This window comes from Euphorbia lathyris, chromosome 3 (genome assembly GCF_963576675.1).
Source record: "Euphorbia lathyris chromosome 3, ddEupLath1.1, whole genome shotgun sequence".
NCBI classification, from domain to species: Eukaryota; Viridiplantae; Streptophyta; class Magnoliopsida; order Malpighiales; family Euphorbiaceae; genus Euphorbia; species Euphorbia lathyris.
In genome coordinates this window covers 57,441,682-57,449,934 of record NC_088912.1, presented here as the reverse complement: position 1 = coordinate 57,449,934, position 8,253 = coordinate 57,441,682, and the positions used below count along the sequence as shown (strand labels likewise).

The window sequence follows — 8,253 nt, the reverse complement described above, 5'->3', positions numbered from 1 at the left end:
TTCTGTTTTGTAATTCATTTTCAAAACAGAATTGATTTCTACCATTCTACATATTCTAACCTAATTCTTATTCTATCAATTTCAAAACCAATTTCAAATAACGATTATCTATTTCTATAAACCTTAAGTCGTATTTAATCTACACATAAATAAGTTTTTGTTGAAAAACATTCCCTGTGGGATCAATATCTTTTTATTACTACAAGTGAAACCGTGCACTTGCGGAAATCGCTCAACAAGTTTTTGGCGCCGTTGCCGGGGAACGCCAAATTTTTTAACAAAAATTTAGATTTTTCGTATTTTATTTCGAATCTAGGTTTATACATACTTATTTTAACTTTTATAATTTATTAATTTTAATTTACTAACATATTTATTTTTCAATTCTGTTTTGAAGGTAGTTTCGGTTCGTGCAAAATTTCAAGTTCATGCGCAGTTCTCGAAGTTCAGGCATTGCACCAAACCCGTTAGATCCAGAAATTGAGAAGTCACTTAAAAAGAAAAAGAAAGACAAGAAAAACAAAAACAAACAAAATTCCGAGCCAGAAAATATGGCAAATCCACCAACACTTATGGAATACGCTAGGCTAGGGGTGGCCGGTGTAACCAATAGTATCGTTAGACCCAGAATCACGGCAAACCAATTTGAAATTAATCCCTCTTTGCTTAATATGTTGCAAAATAACGTGACATTTTATGGGTTACCTAACGAAAATCCTAACACCCATTTGACAAATTTCCTTGAAATTTGTGACACTTTTAAAATACCAGATGTGACTGTCGAAGCAATCAAACTTCGACTCTTTCCTTTCACTTTGAAGGATAGAGCCAAAGAATGGTTAACTTCTATGCCAGGCGCATCATTTGTGACTTGGGAACAACTAGCCCAAGCATTCTTATCAAAATATTTTCCTTTAGCAAAAACCGCAAGAGTCATAAAAGAGTTAACATCTTTTTCTCAGAATGATAATGAAACTCTTTATGAGGCTTGGGAACGTTTTAAAGAACTTCAACGTTTATGCCACACCACCAATTGCCCGATGCACTTTTAATGCAAACATTTTATAATGGATTGAATCCTACAACTAGAGGTTCATTAGATGCTATGTCGGGAGGGTTATTTATGAAGAAGACATCCGCCCAAGCAAGAGAACTTTAGATAAAGTGTTATCTAGATAAAGTGTTTAGAAAAAGTCTTTAGATAAAGGGTCATTTGATGCATGTTTAGAAAATTTAGATAAAGTGTTATCTAGATGTGAAGAGATGAATTTAGTTTTAAACTGGGAAAAATATCATTTCATGGTTGACGAGGGAATTGTTTTAGGTCATAAGATATCTGAAAAAGGATTAGAAATGGATAGAGCAAAAACTTCAGTGATAGAGAAATTACCCCCTCCAACTACTGTTAAGGGAGTACGGTCATTTTTAGGACATGCAGGTTTTTACAGAAGATTTATTAAAAACTTTTCTGTAATTTCCAAACCACTTACTAATTTACTCATGAAAGATTCAACCTTTGATTTTAATGAAGATTGTGTTAAAGCTTTTGAAACATTGAAAACAGCTTTAGTCAGTGCACCAATAATTGCTAAACCTGATTGGGATTTACCTTTTGAAATTATGTGTGATGCAAGTGACTTAGCCGTAGGATGTGTTTTAGGTCAAAGGAAGGATAAGAAGCTTCATGTTATTTATTATGCCAGTCACACATTTTCCGGTGCACAGTTAAATTACACCACAACCGAAAAAGAAATGCTAGCAGTAGTTTTTGCATGTGATAAGTTTAGGTCCTATCTGCTAGGATCTAAAGTTATTATATATACCGATCACGCAGCTTTAAGGTATCTATTTGCTAAGAAAGATGCAAAACCGCGTCTTATTAGATGGGTTTTGTTATTACAAGAATTTGATATAGAAATTAAAGACAAAAAGGGAGTAGAAAACCTTGTCGCCGATCATCTATCAAGACTTGAAGATGAAAACGGTCCTATCGGTGAAACTGTCGGTATACGAGATGATTTCCCTGATGAATATCTCTATCAGATAAAAAGTGACATGTTACCATAGTATGCGGATAACATTGTTCCAGAAGGGTTAAGTTTCCAACAAAGGAAAAAATTCTTTTCCAATATTAAAAAGTATTTTTGGGAGGATCATTTCTTGTTCAAAACTTGTGGTGATGGTATAATTAGGAGATGCGTTAGTGAAGATGAATACGAGTCTATAATGTCAGAATGCCATTCAAGCTCTTATGGAGGGCATAACGACGTTAGTAAAACAGTAGCTAGGATATTAGAATGTGGATTCTTTTGGCCTACATTGTTTAAAGACGTTCGTTCGTTTATTATTCGGTGTGACATATGTCAAAGAACCGGGAATTTAGGAAGAAAAGATGAGATGCCTCTCACAAATATGTTAGAAGTTGAAGTCTTTGACATGTGGGGGATCGATTTCATGGGTCCTTTTCCCCCTTCTTTTGGTAAAACTTATATTTTAGTAGCCGTAGATTATGTTTCAAAGTGGGTTGAAGCAATTGCAACCCCAACAAACGATGCTAAGGTTGTCGTTAAGTTTCTTGATGACATATTCTGTAGATTTGGAGTCCCTAGAGTTATGATAAGTGATGGAGGTACCCATTTCATAAACCGAAGTTTTGAATCACTTATGAGAAAATATGGAGTACACCACCGTGTATCTACGCCATACCATCCTCAATCGAATGGTCAAGCGGAGATATCAAATAGAGAACTCAAGTGGATATTAGAGAAAACAGTTTCATCTTCAAGAAAAGACTGGTCTGGTAAACTTAACAATGCGTTATGGGCATACCGTACTGCATTTAAAACACCTATAAGAATGACACTGTACCGACTTGTGTATGGAAAAACTTGTCATTTACCAGTAGAATTAGAGTATAAAGTTTATTGGGCTATTAAAGCACTTAATTACGATTTACAAGAAGCCGGTAAGAAACGTTTATTCGACTTAAATGAGTTGGATGAATTACGTCATTTATCTTACGAAAATGCAAAAAATATAAAGAGAAAGTGAAAAAATGGCACGATGCCAAAATTAAAGTCAAAATCTTTCATGTTGGAGACAAGGTGTTGCTGTTTAATTCACGACTCAGATTATTTCCAGGTAAGCTTAAGTATAGGTGGTCAGGACCATTCTTAGTCGTTAAAACTTTCGACTATGGATCCTTAGAACTTGAGGGACCAAATGGAGTTCGTTTTAAGGTTAACGGTAATAGATGCAAAATTTATTATGAAAACGCTCCAATTAAGAAAATTAAGTTTGTAACAAAATTTCATGAAGATTAATTCGTTAATTTTCATACATTTTATTGCTTCGCTTTTGTTTATTTTTAAGTTTAGCTTTTATTTTTAATTTAATTCTATTTTTATTTATTTTTACACATTTTATTTTATGATTTTTAGTGTTTAAATGAGTTTATATCAAGTTTAAAATACATAAAAATATATTTAAGTCATGTTTTTAATCAGATTTTAGGTAAATAAATTGAATTAGAAGAAATTCAGGAATCTCAGTTGAGATTTCAGGAATCTCAGTTGAGATTCCGCACGTTCAAAATTGTCTAAGTCAGGAAGGAAACATATTTGATCTTACCGAGTTTTTAAATTCTAGACCGAGATTCAGATAGCAGGGTTTCGACGCCTGATTTCCGAGAGGAAATCAGCGTGTCGCGACCGAGATTAGCAATTCTCGGTCGCGACACGGGTCGTATCAGACCTGTCTCTTCCTTTTTCTTCTTCAGTTCATGTACCATTGTTGTTCAACTCGAAAAATTGAGTTTCTTCAATGCCAAGAGGTCTGAATTTGTACCTTTTCGCAACCAACGGACACATTAATTCATCATAGTATCCCTATAAATAATTAGAGAAGATCAGATTCATTACTTTCCATTTCTTTTCATCTATACTCTGATTTCCTTCTCAATTCTTCAAACTTTTCACAAAGTTCAGAAACTTTTTACTCTTACAAAAACCATGACTTCCAAGCGCCAATCTTCCAAGAAGATCGCTGCTGCACGTAATAAGCGTCCTGACTTGTCAGAACGCTATGGTGCACCATTTCCCATTCATAACCATGACGAAGGCCGCCGTTATTATCAACTTCGCTACACATTCTTTGTAGGAATGTTGTATATGGACGAGTTCTTAAATGATGAACTCGGAATTAGCGAGGATATGAATCGCTACTTGAGAAATTTGGGCTGGTCGAAGTTTGTTCAAATGAAGTTTCTTATAATTGGAGACTGGATTCTCGAATTTTTCTGTACTATTCGCTTCGTGAACAAACGTCGGGTTCGTCTGAGTTTTAGCAGGGATGGCGAAACCTTTACATTTGGGTACCCTGAATTACATGCCTGGTTTGGTTTTCCGCCAAGGGATACAACCAATTATCATCCTGGCAGAGATATGACATCCAGAGACATTTGGAGGATGTTATCCGGTTTCTGGCGTTTCAATCCACGTCTCGCCTATAACAAATCCATCAACTCCAATTCGATGTTGTATCTGCACAAGTTTCTATGTCACAGTTTATTTGGCCGCACTTTTAGCAGTGTTGTCCAAGACACATACTTGTATATTTTAGGTGATATTTTCCAAGGGAACACCGTCAATACTTCAAAAAATTTGATGGAAGGTCTCATTGCCGCTTCTCGATCTAAGGACAAGAAGATTGGTTTTGGCAATATCATCTGTGGAATAATTCTCGGGGCCAAGGGAACTATTTCTGTTCCTTGGAGCGATGCTGAATCCTTTCCAACATTAGACTATGAATTTTTGGAAAGTGAGGGCCTCGTGAAACGTATCTTTAGGATAGGCCCGCGATTCCTTTCTGCGGAAGAAAGGCAAATCTTCGTGCAGATGAAGATCGATCGTTATAGGGCCATGCGAATCCCGATTCAACGGGATGAGTATTTAGATTAGTTTATTTAGTTTAGGTTTTAAGTTTGTAAATATTTGTGTTTTGTTTGATTTTAATTTTTCATTGTATATATGTTTAGTTCATTTGTGTATATATGAATTATGCAATAAAAATTCAATTCCTTTCTCACTTTTGTCTTTTTATTCTGATTTATCTCTGTTACAATTTTTATATGATTACCACTTAATCAATAAAAATCCCTTTAAATGTTAATAACTTATAATAGTTCTTGAAATGATGAACATAATAATACATTTTCCTAAACTCATTTAAGGTTATTTTATATAAATGAACTTATATGACTTTTAATAATGATTCTTCATATATCAGAATGAGTTTATTACACTTAAAACACATAAATTCTAATATGAATCGGTCTCATAATCCATTTATTTGTTTGAGTTTTTAGTATATGTTTGAGTTTTTACTTTACATTAATACCTATCAATTAACTTGTATGATTTAATGCCCATTAATTGTTCATTAAACTCTATTTAAGGTCTTTAATGATTCATTATTAACATTTAATAAGGATAAATCTTTGGTTTTCCTTGAATTTAATGTTTTAAACTTGTGTTTTTAAGTTAAGGTATGCATTTATTCAAATATACAGGGCATTTATACCCAGAAAATTGCACAAACGGAGTTAATACGCGCGAAATTCAGCCACCAGGGGCCGAATCTCGGCCGAGATCATAAAATCTCGGTAAGATCAGCGAGGCGCCGTTGGGATCGGCCGGGGACACTCCAATGCCTAAGTCAGTAATCTTCTTAAGAGAATAAACTGAAATGACAAAGTAGGGTTTAGAATAGTGCGTAAGTGTACCTTTGTTGTCATGTTACAGGGGTATTTATATAGGTTTGAATGATAACCGTAATAACTCCCTTTTAATGCCTTTTTAATGAAGTGTAATTCTCTTTTAATGCAGCTTAACTCTGACCTTTAACCTCCGAGCTTTTACGGTCTTTAAGGTATCATTAGTGCTAGTTTAATGATAGTGAGCTTCGCCGTATACCTGCTCAGTTTCCATAAGGGCGGATCGCCATGAGGGGCGGATCCCATATTTCTCTCATAGGCGGATCTTGGGATGGATCCATGGTACGACATCGTATTTCCAGCTGTACACTTCTAGGCGGATCTCGGGATGGGCCCATGGTACGACACCGTATTTACAGCTGTACACCATATATGCCAGGGAGGCGGATCTTATCTTATCTTTTCTTCCTTCTGATCCTCCCTTGTGGGAATATTCTCAGCTTAATCCTTCATATTTTATGGCGGATGTTATCAATTTTGTTGGTACCTGACTCGAAATTATGGAACTACAATCTTCCGTAAGGGCAATTGTAGACGCTCCTTCCCAACTAATTTTCTTAGCAATTAAATCTTTGAGAAATTTGCTATAATTAGGAATCTATGTTATAGCATCCATAAATGATAGATTAATATGAATATTTTTCAGTTTGTCTAGAAAATTAATGAGTTGTTTATCGTAATCTTTATTTCGTGTACGTTGAGGATAAGGTGGTTTAGGTTTATAAGTATTAGTACTGGCTTCTTTAGCAGCCTTGACAAAATTATCATTATAAGAATTCGGTATAGCCGATGCTTGTAGGATATGTGTTTCTTTTTCCTGTAAAACTCTAGTCTCAATACTGGTAGCATAAGGATTAATATATTTTTTTTCCTGATCTGAGAGTGATAGCTTTCATTTGTTCTCTAGGATTACTTTCTATATTACTAGGAAGTCCGCCATGACCTCTACATGGGATGGCATTTGCTAATTGCTCGATCTGTACTTCTAGATTATGGATGGAAGATGAATGGTTTTTGAAAAGTTGATCGAATTTATTTTCGATTCTTTTAAAATTACCGTCCCGGTGATCAATTTTTCCACATATTCCATCAATAAATTTATCAATTTTAGAAGAGAGATTTCCTAGTGGGTCACTGGTGTGGTTAGTGTTTGTCTTATCTTGGTTGGAATTATTTCCTTCTTTCCAGCCAAAATTTGGATGACTTCTCCATCCTTGGCTGTAGGTATTCGAATAAGGATTATTTCGATTTTGAACATAATTAACTTGTTCTCCCGTATCCAAATTACTACAATCATTATTAGATTGGTTCTGTACTTTTGTATGTAATTTGTCTATCTTATGAGACAAAATAGAAAATTATGCTTGCAATAGTGTAACGGGGTCTAATTCATGTATACCTTTCACTGTCGAGAATGAAGAAGAGGCGGGAGCATTATTATCATTAGTAACTTGCGATCTTTCTACTGGCCACATACTGCTGTTTGTTGCCATTTCTTCCAACAGATCGAATGCTTCAGCAGAAGTCTTTTTCATAAATGATCCTCCAGCCATCGCATCAATTGTTCCTCGGGTGGTTGGGTTAATACCATTATAAAAGGTTTGCATGAGTAATTCTTTGGGTAGGTTATGGTGTTGGCAGAACCTTTGGAATTCTTTAAAGCATTCCCATGCCTCATATATGGTTTCAGTTTCATGCTGGGTGAATGATGTAATCTCTTTGACAATTCTTGTTGTTTTTGCTAGGGGAAAGAATTTGGATAGAAAACTCTTGGGTAGTTGGTCCCAAGTGGTGATTGTTCCTAGTGGAAGTGAGTTCAACCAGGCTTTTGCCTTGTCCTTTAATGTAAATGGGAAAAGACGAAGCTTAATATCATCTGCGGTCACCTTATTGATTTTAAAGGTGTCACAAATCTCAAAAAAACTTGCCAGGTGAGTGTTCGGATTCTCCTTCGGTAGTCCATAGTATTGGACACTATTTTGTAACATTTGCAATAAAGATGGTTTGATATCAAACTGTTCTGCAACAATCGGTGGACGCACTACCCCATCTGGTACTCCATTGAGTCCTGGTGCAGCGTAGTCCATTAATCTCTACGGTACTGCCATCTTTTCTTTGTTTTTGTTCTTATTTTTCCTTGCTCTTTTCTTTTTCTTTAAATTCTTTTCAATCTTAGGTTGATAAGGCTCTGGTGTCTGCTTAGCACTTCGTGTCTGACGCATAAACTCTTAATCTTAGTACCTGCTAATTAGAAAGAATTTCATATAAGTCTATAAACCAAAATTCGGAATAAATAAAATAATGATTTATATAAGTCAATCTCTCTAGCGTTCCCCGGCAACGGCGCCAAAAACTTGTTAGGCGAATTCCGCAAGTGGAAGGTCCGCTTGTAGTAATAATAAGATATCGTTCACACAGAGAACGCTGATTGACTATTGTAACTGATTAATTTATTAATTCGTTTTCTTTTGGTTATAGAA

General features: G+C 35.2%; 1 non-coding gene and 1 pseudogene across 1 annotated transcript; one reads left to right on the top strand and one right to left on the bottom strand.

The window, feature by feature from the left end:
- Positions 1-929: 929 nt before the first annotated feature.
- On the bottom strand, positions 930-1,025 carry LOC136225199 (small nucleolar RNA R71; annotated as a pseudogene).
- Positions 1,026-7,396: 6,371 nt separating this feature from the next.
- LOC136225173 (small nucleolar RNA R71) lies at positions 7,397-7,503 on the top strand. Its single transcript, XR_010686903.1, has one exon. It is a non-coding gene; the product is annotated as a small nucleolar RNA R71 (small nucleolar RNA).
- The last annotated feature ends 750 nt before the right edge of the window (positions 7,504-8,253 follow it).